General features: G+C 35.1%; 2 pseudogenes; one reads left to right on the forward strand and one right to left on the reverse strand.

The window, feature by feature from the left end:
* The first annotated feature begins 802 nt into the window (after positions 1-802).
* On the forward strand, positions 803-3,853 carry LOC120141714 (annotated as a pseudogene).
* Positions 3,854-7,847: 3,994 nt separating this feature from the next.
* Positions 7,848-13,803, reverse strand: LOC120141721 (annotated as a pseudogene).
* Between the last annotated feature and the right edge of the window lie 2,206 nt (positions 13,804-16,009).

Here is a 16,009-nt window from a genome sequence, read left to right on the forward strand (position 1 = left end):
AAAATGACAATTTTAATGTCGGAGACTATTTAACAATATAACTTAATTTTTTTAAGGATGTGATTATTAGTTTGAAAAAATAGCCTCAGTGACAAGATATTTTCAGTATCAGATTTTAGAATTTTTTTGAGAATCGTGCTACGTTAGGTTCTTTTTTATTTTTTAACACAGAATATAGTAATAACAACAATAAAATGAAGTAGAAATTTAGTGATTATATTGTGAATTTTAAAATTTAAATAACCAAAATACAATATCATAAAAGTTTAGAGAACATTTATATAGTTTACTCTAAATAATTAATCTAAAAAAAATACTATTTTTAAGTTTTAACGTTCTCTAATTAAAAACTTCATAATAGAAAGGACAAAGTATCTAAATGCTTTAAATATATTTATAAGGTGATTATCACATTACCAAAATTATCTTTTAATCATAGATCAAAGCAATAATTTAAACAGAAGAACGAGCCACAAGTTTTGCGTGATGATAATATACCAAGTTTGGATGGGTATCCTTTCCTATACATCAAAACATATTGTATAAAAGATTTGGAATTGTTTAATATAATTTTATAAATTATTTATTAAAATAGTTTGAGATATTAATATTTTTTAAGATTAATTTATTGTTTGAATCTTATGATGTATTCAAAATTAGTAGTGTATTTAAAATGTACAAATAAATATTAATTTAATTCAGAGAGTCGGATCAGGACTAGCTATTGAATAAAAAGGGAAACTTCGATCCGTTTTAAGTGAAATTTAAGTGAAGAGCTATTGTCTCGAACCACGAGAGAGAGAGAGAGAGAGAGAGATTGCTTTGGCTGTGACTGATCAGAGGACCAAACTGATGGTGATGGCGATTATTGTGGTGGCGGGAACATAGAACACCGGCACAGACTGTGGTGGAGGTGGCAGCACCGGTGTTTGCTAGTATGTAGCCCATTTCCCGTTAATGGAGAGAAAAGTTTTTGCACTTTTTTTTTCTTTTTTAAAATAGCATTTCCAACATTTTCTTTCATTATGATCTGATTTTCTCTTGGTTTATGATGTGATTGAACAGTGGGGGACGATGTATCGGAGCTGGTTCAGTTCTGGGTTGATTTGAACCATTAGGCTTGGAGCGGTTTCCACTTTATGTAGCTCTCATATTTGTAGCTTTTAGGGGTTGATGGATTCAGGTGAAAAGAGACTCGTTTCTATACATATTTACATCATTTAATGGTTGTTGATCACGGGTGTTCTTTTTTTTTTCATTGTTCTTTTTTGTGTGTTAGTTGTCATTAAAGCTTCAATATTATGTTTTATAAGTTTGATTTGATTAAATATTGCTTGTATTTGAGCTTGAGATTTGGGGGTTTTGTTTAATAAATTGATATGTCAGTTATTTGCAGTTAAATATTGAGAGATTGGATTTGGAAATTGGAATGCTTATAAAAGATGTCACTAAAGAGTATTATGCGGGAACTGAAGGAAATGAAAGATGGGATTGGTAACATATCAAAGAGAGGAGGGGAAAGCAAGCTTTGGCGTAGCCATACTCAGATCCCATGTTGCTCCAGAGCGCTCACCATCCGAGTCTAAATTTTTCGGCCAAAGCCCGTGGGAAAATCTACCGCCTGAATGCTCTTGGATATCATCCAAAGGGTTGAAGAGAGTGAGACAACTTGGCCTGCTCGAGCTGTTGTTGTGTTTTGTGCTGCAGTTTGTAGGTCCTGGAGGGAAATTACAAAGGAGATTGTGAAGACACCTGAGCAGTGTGGAAGGCTTACATTTCCTATCTCATTGAAGCAGGTTATAGTCTTTCCAATTGGAAATATCTCATTTTTTATCCCTTGAGATTTTACTACTGGATATCTAAATCTTTTTGCTAAATTTAAATCAATGGTAGGCGGAATGTTTGATCTTTTTTGTATGCACTTTTTTCATGAACATTATTGTTCTCAAATCTTCATATCTACTCTGTGGCTTTTCTACCATGAAAATAACACTTACTGATAGTTGAATACATGATTTTCATATGTTTGCTTTCAAAATGCATGCATATAACTTATAGAGCTAAGTCTAAATTTTCCTAACCTGCTGTGTGTGTATCCATAAGTAATAGGATAGGCTATTTCTTATTCTTCCATCTATAAGTTCTTCTGTTTGTGCTTGTTAACAGCCGGGTCCTCGCGAGTCTCCAATTCAATGCTATATTAGAAGGGACAGAGCAACTTCCACTTATCTTTTGTTCTATGTTTGGTGCCTTGTAAGTGTCCTCATTCTGCTGTCCTTGTAGTTACGAAATGATTGATGACAACTTTAAAACTCTAAACCTTTATACTGTCATTCTTAGATGAAAATTTATGCTCCAATTATTATTATTTTCACTGTTACTGGATTTGTGAAGATTTTCTGCTAGGGGAGTCGAAGAGTAAGTGTGATTGCTTAGGTTTCGTGAATAACCGAACATGTTGGTCTTTATCCTTTTTATCAGAAAGCTGTGAAACATAGTTTGCATTTCTTTGGTAACCTACTTTGTGACATTATGAGGTTACTCAGCTCTGTGGTTATGTTGCTTTATTGCCATTCTCTAAGCCAATAATGTATTCGAAACTTAGAAACCTCGTTGGACGTATAACTATCATGAAGCTTCCTCGCTTTCTGAGGGGTAGTTACTTGTTTGCTTATTTGATTTACAGGTGAGGGAGAGAGCGATAAATGTTGTTAGCAGCAAGGAAGGTCAGAAGGGCGACATGCAAGGACTTCGTTATATCGTTGGCTGCAGATGATTTTCTAGGGCTAGCAACACCTATGTTGGAAAACTAAGGCGAGTTTTGCCATTGTATTTCTTACGTTTCTTTGATCATTCTCTCTCCTTTTCAACGATGAAACATTGAGATCTTTTCAGTTCTAATTTTTTGGTTCACCATACATGACAGTCAACCACCGTGTGATCAATAATCCCATCAACTTCTCGATCAAATCTTAGATTCCACTCCAAGCAGGTTTCTCCTATATTACCTGCATGCAACTACAGCATAGGTACCATTACCTATGAGCTCAACGTTTTGCGAGCACGAGGACCAAGGAGAATGCATTGCCTTTGCATTCAATTCCTGTCTCTGCTATCCAGGAAGGAGGCACTGTCCCGTCACCATCAGCATTCCTCTATTTTTTCAATGAACAACTTTCTCCCTAACAAAATCAAGGTAGTGAGCCGGTGATAGATACCAGTCCCCAAGCCTACCAGCAACACCAGCATTCTCGATGGGATCAGGAGAGCCATTAACCCTAAAAAATAAGGCTCCGAGATGGCATGAACAGTTACAGTGCTGGTGCCTAAACTTTAGGGGGCGTGTGACAGTGGCATCTGTTAAGAATTTCCAGCTTTCTGCGGCTGTTGATCCACCAGATAATGTATCACTTGAAGAGCAAGAGAAGGTAATCTTACAGTTTGGAAAAATTGGAAAAGATACCTTCACCATGGATTATCAATACCCTCTATCTGCTTTCCAAGCCTTCGCTATCTGCCTTAGCAGCTTTGATACCAAACCAGCTTGTGATGACCACCGCCTTTGGGAGATCCATTGATTTGACCCCTTACTTCTATTCCAAACTGACCTGTGAATGACAGCGTGTCGGTAGGAAATTCGTATCTTTCTGCCCTATAATTCTTCTTTGTATATTAGCAAATTTTACCCTTACATTATTTCGGTCTTCACAATTAATCGGAGCAATTCTATCCCAACAAGGATTCAAATTGCAGCCGCGGTTGTGTTTTAGGTCGCGTTGCGTTTATTGTAGTCGCGGACGTAACGGATGTTATCGTGGCCACTGCGGATATCGTGAACGTGATTTTTTTTAAATTCGCACAACTTATTATAAAATATAATAATTATAATTATAAAAATCACTTTTAATAATTTTAAAGTATTTTGTAACATTTATAGATTTTTATTAATACATAAACATAATTTTTACCATCATTAATTATTTTTTGTATTTATTTATAAATTTCTTAAGAATATTATATTAACTCATAACAAATAAGAAAATATTAAGTAAATAATAGATTTAAAATATGAATGTGACAGTTAAAAATAATGACCAAATCTACTGTCGATACTGCCTTTCGGATCTTTCTTAAATTTCTCACATCTAATAGTTCAGCATCAAACCATTTTCTCACGCGTTTATCCAAATTATAAATTTAGCTGACCCTATTCTCATATGTAATGAGGTAAGGGGTAGGTAGGGTAGTAGGCTGCCCTCAACGCAAGGTTGAGAGCAGCTTCCATGAAAGATCTCTGTTATGAATTGCACTCAGTGAGACATTTATCCAAATTATTTAATAATTAAAACGAATCTACCACACAATTATTAAGCGGTGCATCCACGTGCCTTTTGTTCTGAATTGTAATTAAAACCAGTGTTTGACTCAACTACTCACCGGCAATTCATCCACCATACCCACCCTTCGAAACCCATTTTTTCCTAACTCGCCTAATCCAGTTGGGTTGTTTGAACCTTCTCGCTTTCAGAGACAACAATTCTTCAGCTGATTTTTTTGGGAATAACTCGGTTGCGGCCTCTGATGCCTACTTCCCTAACTTTGGAGTTGCTGCAAATTATGATTATTTATCGCCAAATATGAATATTTCTCCTTCTAGTAAGAGGGTAGCGAGCTTGAAATGCAATTCTCCCACAGTTTCATTCTCAATTGGTAAGCTAAGATATAATATGGTTTTTCTGTCTTTGAATTGTCTGTAAAAAAGAAAAATACGTTTTTTAAGTAATTGTGTTGTTGGTGATGTTTGGTGTTGTAATGGAGATTAACGGGAAAAACGGCCCGTTATAGCTGCGATCGACCGTTACCCGTTAAATTACGGCCGTTATGGGTTGATTCTGTTTCACACCGTGATTTCGGCTGATATCGGTAACAGGAGCCGCTGATACCTCGATATAACAGCCGTTATACCGTTACACGGCCTTTTTTGAATCCCTCCCCAACCTAGCCTGTGAATGACAGCGTGTTGGTAGGAAATTCGAATCTTTCTGCTCCAGAAATCTTCCTTTATATTAGTAACAAAAGTATTTATGTTCTATGGAGGCATTTCTTGTATTGCCCTTCCTGGCTGATTGCATGGCTTTGATAAAGCAATATGACTTGCATGTTTTTATCATCTTGAAACCAAAACTTAGCCAACAACATTGTCTACATCTAGTCCCATTGGTGACAAATTCTACATTTTTTTGGTACTTCCTTTCCTTGTTACATCCCAGCCGAAGCCTGTTCGAACCGAAAATGAAACAAAAGTGCAATACCATCAGCTGCACTACTGAAGCAATGCCTGGAGCAGTGACCTACCATAATATGCGAAGGCAAATGAATCATATTCCGAAGTACCAAATGATATTTTCCCAATATCAAATGGAAACTTTCATTGAAGAGGATTTATTCCTCAATGACATAATGTAAAATCAATTGCCTTTTTCAACTACATAATGTAACCATGTCTGAAAAAATCCCTGACGTTTAAACCATTTGAACAGCACAAGCACAAGGGAGTGAATGCAAACAACATCGTCTCATTCTCTTCCTACCAATATCGAGAGATTTACACAATGAGAAGCTCCTCATAGTTGTAATGAGTTCAGTTCTCTTCAGACGAGATATTCAATATTCCACGTTTCACATGCCATGACCTGTTCTACCCAAAGCCAGGTCTCCTCTATTACCCTAACAGGGATGTAATGAATTCCCTTGAAGTAAACTGGAACGGTTGGTGAGGAAAGGGATTCCTGCAATACAGCATTTAAACACCAATGAAGTATAACTTAGAACATCGGCTATAAGAGAAACCAACGCATAAGAAAATGTCTTTTCATATGGTACATACGGTCGAGGTCCATAAACATTGATCCGGCGAACACGAGTATTCCTCCCACTAAGGTGATTCGACAAAACCGCAATTTGCAGCAAAAAGAATTGACAAAAGTTTCACTGCAAGACATTTTCATTGACCAGTAAAAGCCAAATCAAATCTCCCCTTAGGTGCCCCATCAGCAACTGTTTATGTTAACTAACGCAGAAAACAATATAGAACTATCATTTTGCCACTAAACCGAGGATCATTTCCGGACAATGAAAGATAAATCCAACCAGTAGGCTTGACAAGTTCCAGGGTTTAATCTTCTACAGAAACAATCATATAGGAATTAAATAAGAGAAGGAATTAAAATTGTTAAATTAAAGAAAACGGATTAAATTTCAGAAAGTAAAAAAATATAAGGATTCATCTCCCTAGCGTTTAAGGTGATTAAAACATTTGAATTTATTGAATTTCATGATAATAAGTATTTCTAAAAGATAACTTTTATAAAATTAACATAACAAAAGAGTGGCTACAACTAGCTATTATTGAGGACCGGACAAATTTATATGATATTTTTTTATAATATATGTAAGTAATATTTAAAATGTTATTTAACAAAATATTTCTTTTTTAAAAAAGTACATTACATTAATACTGTTTTTAAAAAAGTTATTTTTACTAACACAGTTTATTTATATTATTCAAGACGAGATGAATAAAAGAAAAACAAATTAAAAAATGAATATATATACATTTTCTTGTTATCATTTTTTTATTTTTTTATAAAATTCATAATATTTTTATATCATTAATCTTTTTTATTTTTTTTTCATTTTAACCATGAATAATACAAACATTGAAAATTCTTAACTTAACCTTCTTTATGTCAGTAAAAATGTATTGTCAGATGCTTCCGAAAACAGTGACTAACATGGCATCATTTTACCGTTCAGTAAAGACAAACGTGTCCGGTCAGATACATCTCTCTCAATTAGTAATGAATAAGATAAACTACACGTTTTATTTAAACTATCTTTTTATTTTAATACATAAATTTTATTTTTTTAATTATACTAATATTTAATTTAAGTTTCAATTTATATTCACCGTTAAAAATTAATAAAACTATTAACATGTCTTTTTTTTTTTTTCAATGATGATATAATATTACCTTACGACGATATGTTAACATCATTGTTAAGTTTTCGTAGCGGGATACTAAAATGAAACATAAACTAAATTTAAGTATAATTTAAACATAATAAAATTTATGTACTAAAACGGAACAAAAATAATAATTAAATACTAAAGGAACAAAAATAATAGTTTAGGTACTAAATGCGTAATTTACCTTATAATCAATCAGTGCCAAATACCAACTAAAGGTTTATGAATAGAATCATGCAAGCGCTAGAATAGAACATAAGGAGTAGTTTGAGTGACAAGGGTGACATCTCTTTTAAGCAATTCGGATTCGAGTATCATTATCTATACAATGAATGTGTACGAGTTTATCCAAGCAAGAAACGGAACAAATACTTCCATAACATCACAAAAGAATGCTAGAAAATAACTATAGTTTGAGCATGGTCCACCAGTTTAGCCATCAACATGAAAGCATATTTTAACTACCACTAAATTAGCCATATAACTATCATCGCAAACATCTGTCTTTGCCATGGTCAAAAACACGCTAACATGGCTTAACGAAAGTAACTGATTTCCTAAAATCCAAGGCACTACACATGTTTAACAAATGCATGCTTAACACACGACTTAACAAATGCGACTAACGCACGTAAACAACGAAACATGTTTGTCATGATTATGGAAAACCTGCAATCTGCCATCAATATGTACTTAGAACACTAGATTGTGTTGGCTAAGGGAAAGATGATGAGGATACAAGGAAAATCCAAAGCTAGCTAAAAACTTTACATTCTGAAGAATTATACAATCAGAAAATGATATATCATACAAATAATGAAAATCAAACCTAGGAACTAGATAATAAAGTTAGTGTAGGAGCCAGACAAAATCATTCACCAAATACTACATTTGGTTACATTATGATGAGGTTGTTCCCAAATTCCGATAAGCAAATCCATCCCAGGGAAGGGGAAAGAATCTTACCAGGGAGAATATTTGATAACCCGGATGCAAAAGAAAAGCAGAAAATCCAAGTTCATTTCTTCTTTTTCTGTGCACTGGATCTTGAGAACATTGACAATTTCACTCTGAACATTGACTTGTGAGACTTCTTGTCTTTGGGATAGTTGCTAGCATCTCCGGACGTTGACATAGTCATATTGAAAGGGTCTTGTTCCTCATCATGATTGTTGGTATCTCTAAGTAGCCGCAACAATTCCATCGCACTCGCCTTCCTTTATCACTTCCATTAACAGAAACATCGAAAAGGGAAGGGAATATATCACATTATCATCACTATTGACAATATTCAACACGTTGCGAGCACAATGTGAGGAGAATAGCCAGTGCATGTTCTTGGTCCTCATGACTGCCAGTCTCGATTAACATAGCAATAGAAGTAATGCATCCCGGAGTTTCAGTAATAGAAAGCCGAGCCTCTTGGTTATTGCAAAATTTCTCAACACTACTATGCAGTGCTTTGCAAGAGTAGCGTCTTCTAGGAATGGGACAACTTTGGAATGCATTCCAAAGATGCTATATTGGAACAAATGTCATGGCTTGAGGACAGATTGTGCAAAATTTTAATGACTTTCCTGGAACTCTGATCTTTGAGTCAAGAATATTTAAAATGGAAATAAGAGCCCCAGATCAGCAATCTTAGATTTGCAGCTGCTTTGGGCAGACAATATTTCTATAATGTCAAGAACCTCTTTAGTCACTCTGAGTTGAGAGACAGTGACAGCAGGCTATATGCATCTTCATTTAAGTACTGTATGCCATTCCTGCAAGAAGCTCACAAAGAAATGAAGAAGTCACAAATAATCCCACCTATTTCAAAAGCTCCATGCGCATAAGGTAAAGTATAACGGAGACGATCAAATATGGCCTCAAATGATCAAACAACATGCAATTCAGTGACAGACATCACAGCTTTACAAGGAAATTAGGGAATAGCACATACAAGAAGCGCATTGAACTTCAGCACAGTTTAGAAGATAGGAACAACAAAAAACAATCCAAAGTATGACATCTCACATCATAAAACATGTACTATACCGCAAATGTAGGGACTCGTTACCTGGTTTTGCTCAGAAACGTCAACAACAACTGAAATCCAGCTTTTTGTGCTCTAATATCACGCATATCATGAGCAAGGCTCGAAAATCTAATCAAAGGTTCAATGAAATTCTTGGATGACATGGACATACAAGCTAATCGTCACATTTTAAGTGATTGTTCATATCTTCAATAATCTCGTATTGTGATTCCCAATCAAGCTCAGGAAGGCTACATAGAGACTCCACATCCATTTTGCATGCATTGCTAGGATTTTGATATTGGCAAAGATCGTCACTAGTCTGCTTTCGTATCAATCTTAAGCCATCTGCAACCTTGTTTCGTGATCCATCAAATTATAACTGGTATCTAAAGATCCAATTGAGAAATTGCTGATATCCACTGGAAAGCGCATATCATATAGAACTGCCGAAACTAGCTATGGATGTAGAAGAATTTTCCAATGAGTGAAGCATATCTGATTGCAAGCTTGGGTCCTGAATGAAGATACCGTACTTCGTACACCACTTTGATATCAGATCCTTCATGACAGCATTTGGTGTCAATGACAGATGGGCCAATTTCGTTTCAGTTTTTGGGCAAGTATCATTACCATCATCAAACCACTTCTGGATCCAAACCCTTTCAAATGTTTGTCCAGAAGCAATGACAACAGGATCATACATCAATCTTGAAGATATGGGGCATCTAAATTCCTCAGGAGGTGAAGCTCCACTTACTTATCAGCTTGAGCATCATACTGCTTATACTCCTTACGAGATTCCACATCAACAGAGTGAGCAGATACAAAATTAATACCAGGGCTGTTAACTGTAATACTCCATTATTATCAACTGCATTGTCTGTTGCTCTCTAATAATCAAATGACCGTACTTCTTCAACAGATACAAAATATTTTAAGATTTTCTTCTTTGTAGGTCAGTATCGCCAACTTTTTCCAGCAACTTCTTGATCGATCTTTCTCCATCAAGATGGCTGTTGAAGATGTGATATGAAGTTGAGATGCTCTGCAGTTTGAAGAGCTCTCGTTTCAGCATATTCCAGTGAATCTGGTGTTGCTGCTCCCTGATGAAGCAAATCTCTAACAACCTTCCCAGCCTCAGCATCCAATTTATCAGGGACAAAATTTGCAGCTCGCAAATCATCAACTATTTGAGAGATCTGCACTGACATTTAATTATCAGCTTGATCAAAGAACTGGACTTATGGAAACAAAGGTATCTAAAACTAAAAATACAATTGATTTGACAGTAAGTTGATTCCAATGGGGCCTGGAAGTCACAGGCATCTGACCCTCATGAGAACCAAAACGTATCAAAGAATACAGATTCAAGGTTTCTTTCAGAAACTTTTAAACTTCGAGCATGGAACAGGTTAAAATTAAATCAATAAGCGAGAAAAAGCAAGGCTTTCTGCAAAATATCCAAGTTTACAAATTATCCAAATTTGATATTTTTCGACAATCCTCAATCACTACACTAGGAACAATTCACCCCATATATCAGGGAATAAACATGCATATACAAGGAGTTCAGTAGGTTTATTGAAAAAATTGCCCAAGATAAAAGCAAGCTATTTAAAAACACATGGGATCCGGTCAACATTTACCGGCCACTTACTCAGGACAATGGGGAACAAAAATAAAAGAAATTATAGAGAAGGACAAATAGATCAATAAGATATGTAATTTGACAAACCTCAACAACCAGCATAACTGGAACCATACTCTGAATCTGGCATAAGACTTGTTCCAATAAGTTCTTTGCTTTTTTTACATCTTGAAACTATGGCATCTGTTGTTATTGCCTGAAATTAATTACAGAGAACTATCAACTAAACGATATTAGCTATAGATTAATTGAATTGAATGATAAAATAAAGAACGTAATTTTCAATTTAAGCCCACAAACACCAACAAAACATTCCATGGAGGATCTATCTCCATAAAAGAGGCCAATAATGCACATCATCAGATATAAATATAACCACACAACGGCCAGATATTCCTAGTTTTAAAATAGCAATAAAACTTCCCTTCATGATAAGTGAGACAATAATCACGAAAACAAGACTAACTACAAAAACGCACCAGATACAGTTTACTTGACTCACTGCAGTACTGAAAGCAGCTTTGCTTTCTCAATTGCATTATTCAGTGAGCATAGTGCCTTTATTCCCGACGAGCATCTAGGTCGAGCAGCTTCAATCTCTGGAAAGATCCTTATAATTCTATCAACAAACTTCCTAAGCTCCATGCACATCATGTGGTGAACCTACAATCAAGCATTACCATGTTTTGGATGGTCAAAATCTTAAAACAGACATGGTATGGTAATATGATCCTTTTATATAAAGTAAAAACATAAGAAAGTTTAAGCATATCGGAAATGTGTGTTATTACACTCGGTAACAATCAAACTACACAGCTATGGGTTTGAATTGTAAATATTATAGCAAAATATATTTTGTTCAAATACATAGGATTCAGACCAAATATAGTTACTTGTATTCAAATTCCATATTAGAACAGAAATAGAAACCACACTCGGCAATTGTACCTTAAAAGAACTTGATAGGAATAAGACGGAGTCTCTACATCTTCGATAGTATCAGACCCATTCAAAAGATATATCCTGATAATAAACAAAAAACACAAGTCAAATAGTTAAACAGATCAAGAACTCCTAACCAACTCGTGTTCATAAGCTCTCGGACTTATCATGAATCTATCAAGCTATAAAAGATGAAAACCCTTTTTCTATATTGATTCTTCATGTGAAATTTTTAGGTGTAGCTCTATGATTTGCATTAACTTTGCATCTTTAGCTCATACCACACAGACTTTGTGCTAAACTTCAGTTAAAAGAAAAAGATATACAAAACATTTCAACTAAGCGTCCACCATCAATTAGCCTTTAGCCTGATAAACATAAAAATGAAAAATGATTTTGACTATATCTTCATTAGGATGTAATGGCTGTTAATTTTTAACCTAACCTGATAAAAAAATTAACAGAATTGAAAAAGATATTAGACGGAAAGGGTAAGAGAAATAACCTAAAAAAGAGGCAACCAGATAAATGATAGGAATTTGTTTATGGATTGCGTATTTTTAAGTTATAGAACAACACCAAAGGTAGAAGAACTTGAACCAGCAGAGACAAAGAGCAAAATAAAGACAACCGATTTTAACACCAATTCAGAAGTAAAATTCTCGCAGCTCGACCATAGATGAGCAACATGAAAAAAAAATAATTCAGAAAAGCTTTAAAGATAAGCATGCTGATTGCATAGTCTTCTTGCTCAATAAGCAGTTTTCTTTTTCTTCTGATAATCCTAACACTCAAACTCCTCTTGATATATTGATAATTTAAAGACACTCCAGAAATGAAAGAGGCCTTCAATAACCCACCAGAAAGAAAATGATTGCCAATTAGAAACTTTTAGCTCTTAGAGCCCTTGAAGATAAGGCAACCAATAAACCAAAATCCAATAGGAAACAAAAATCTTAACATCTGGATATCAAAGTAGCCTATGTGGTTCTTCTTTTCTAGACAACTAAAGCCTTTGCAAAGAAGCAGCAGAAATAATGAAATTAGAAGACAGAAAGAGTTTCTCAATTTTGATTTTTAGGCAATGACAAAGCAAAATAAAGACTCGTCAACGAGCTATCCCTATTCTTCTACAACCTCCACTGATAGTATCAGATTCTTCCAAGTCGAGTTTAACTTTCGCCACTGACTTTTTAAAGAGTAAAGTTTTCAAACGTTCCTAAATCCCCCCAAGCTTGTGGTGTATACGATTATTCACAGCCGTTGATCTTTATCGTGCTCCTACTTGATTGAATCCAACGGGCAACAGAGGGTTTAGGGGTGACTGGTGATACTCACCAAAGAGACGCTGACGTTTCTATGCTGGGACAAGCCTCTCTTGAAACGGCCAGCTGCGAGGTAATTTCGTACTTTGTTCGTATATTTATATATTTTTGCATGTTATAATATTTAAAATATATATTTACAATAAAACTTTATACAATGGTTGTTTGTTTGTCTTTAATAGAATTCACGATTATAGTTACTTGTATTCAAATTCCATATTAGAACAGAAATAGAAAACCACACTCGGCAATTGTACCTTAAAAGAACTATGATAGGAATAAGACGGAGTCTCTACATCTTCGATAGTATCAGACCCCATTCAAAAGATAATCCTGAGTAATAAACAAAAAACACAAGTCAAATAGTTAAACAGATCAAGAACTCCTAACCAACTCGTGTTCATAAGCTCTCGGACTTATCATGAATCTATCAAGCTATAAAAGATGAAAACCCTTTTTCTATATTGATTCTTCATGTGAAATTTTTAGGTGTAGCTCTATGATTTGCATTAACTTTGCATCTTTAGCTCATACCACACAGACTTTGTGCTAAACTTCAGTTAAAAGAAAAAGATATACAAAACATTTCAACTAAGCGTCCACCATCAATTAGCCTGCTTAGGCCTGATAAACATAAAAATATGAAAAATGATTTTGACTATATCTTTCATTAGGTAATGGCTGCTAATTTTTAACCTAACCATGATAAAAAAAAGGTTAACAGGAATTGAAAAGATATTAGACGGAAAGGGTAAGAGAAACTAACCTAAAAAAGAGGCAACCAGATAAATGATAGGAATTTGTTTATGGATTGCGTATTTTTAAGTTATAGAACACCAAAGGTAGAAGAACTTGAACCAGCAGAGACAAAGAGCAAAATAAAGACAACCGATTTTAACACCAATTCAGAAGTAAAATTCTCGCAGCTCGACCATAGATGAGCAACATGAAAGAAACAGTAATTCAGAAAAGCTTTAAAGATAAGCTGCTGATTGCATAGTCTTCTTGCTCAATAAGCAGTTTTCTTTTTTCTTACTGATAATCCTAACACTCAAAACTCCATCTTGATAGTATTGATAATTTAAAAGACACTCCAGAAATGAAAGAGGCCTTCAATAACCCACCAGAAAAGAAAATGATTGCCAATTAGAAACTTTTAGCTCTTAGAGCCCTTGAAGATAAGGCAACCAATAAAACCAAAAATCCAATAGAAACAAAAATCTTAACATCTGGATATCAAAAGTAGCCTATGTGGTTCTTCTTTTCTAGACAACTAAAGCCTTTGCAAAGAAGCAGAAGATAATGAAATTAGAAGACAGAAAGAGTTTCTCAATTTTGATTTTTAGGCAATGACAAAGCAAAATAAAGACTCGTCAACGAGCTATCCCTATTCTTCTACAACCTCCACTGATAGTATCAGATTCTTCCAAGTCGAGTTTAACCTTCGCCACTGACTTTTTAAAGAGTAAAGTTTTCAAACGTTCCTAAATCCCCCCATGCTTGTGGTGTATACGATTATTCACAGCCGTTGATCTTTATCGTGCTCCTACTTGATTGAATCCAACGGGCAACAGAGGGTTTAGGGGTGACTGGTGATACTCACCAAAGAGACGCTGACGTTTCTATGGGACCACAGCAGCCTCTCTTGAACGGCCAAGCTGCGAGGTATTTCGTACTTTGTTCGTATATTTATATATTTTTGCATGTTATATAATATTTAAAATAGAGAAAATCGTCTCAGTGACCAAAAAAAAGTTATAATATACGATTTTAACCAACTTTTTTTGGATTTGCCAAAATGACCAATAAAATCGCAACGCGAAATAAAAATCGCAACGCGATCCCCAGAATCGCAAATCAGTTTCCAAAATCGCAACGCGATTCTTTAAAATCGCAATGCGATAGTACAAATTCGCATTGCGATTTTCCAAAATCGCAACGCGAATATGAAATCGCAACGCGAACACATATCGCAACGCGTATCCGGAAATCGCAACGTGTATCCGTATATCGCAACGCGTATCCTAATCGCAATCGTATCCGTATATCGCAACGCGTATCCGTAAATCGCACGATAATCCGTAAATCGCAACGAGAATCTGTAAATCGCAACGATAATCCGTAAATCGCAACGAGAATCTGTAAATCGCAACGATAATCCGTAATCGCAACGAGAATCTGTAAATCACAACATGAAATTTTGGGTATATAACACTGAAATCATAAACTAAATCCCTAAATCGCAACTCATTCCATCTCCATCTATCACTCTCTCGACATCCGTTCCTATATCCAACGATCCTTCCCATCCGGCAACAGGTTTTAGTTTTCGCAGCTCGTCTGTTTAGTAAATTAATTTACAACCATGAATCATCTAATGTTGATCATGTTTGGATAGATTTGTGTTTTGGAGGGTCATGGGATAATGTTCATGGTGTTTTACAATATATGCATTTACCCATGAATCTTCAACTAAAATTGTCTTTACAAAAGTTAACTTATGAAACTCTAATGCTACGTGTTCAAATAAATTGAATTTAGAGCCCCTAAGTGGATTTAGGCTATCTTATCAGAGAAATGGTAAAGTTTATTTGTTAACCGACAATGAAGATGTTGAACGATTCATTGCTTACATTAGTTTTCACAAGATGATGTTACATTGTATGTTGTTGAACCTAGAAGTAGTATTGTTGGGTCAGTAGCGGTAGTAATCAACTGTTTTTCTCAAAACCACAACCTTTCTCTAATCCAAATCCCAATCAACTTTCAGCACCAAATCCAGTTTTTCGTATGACCAGTTAGACGATGAGACCAACAGAAAAAATGTGAGTACTAGTCAGTATTCGAAATTTGGTCTTGGTCAATATCCGGACTTTGATATTGTCAATACACTGATTTTGATGATGTTTCAGAAGAAGAAACAGACCCTGCGTGTAATGATTTTGATATTGTCCATACCCGAATTTTGATGATGAAACAGCCGTTGCCGAAGAATGTATTGTTGATGATATGAGGAGGAAGTTACGACTGTGAATGAACAT

The sequence above is a fragment of the Hibiscus syriacus genome, unplaced genomic scaffold, assembly GCF_006381635.1.
Source record: "Hibiscus syriacus cultivar Baekdansim isolate YM2019G1 unplaced genomic scaffold, ASM638163v2 tig00110813_pilon, whole genome shotgun sequence".
NCBI classification, from domain to species: Eukaryota; Viridiplantae; Streptophyta; class Magnoliopsida; order Malvales; family Malvaceae; genus Hibiscus; species Hibiscus syriacus.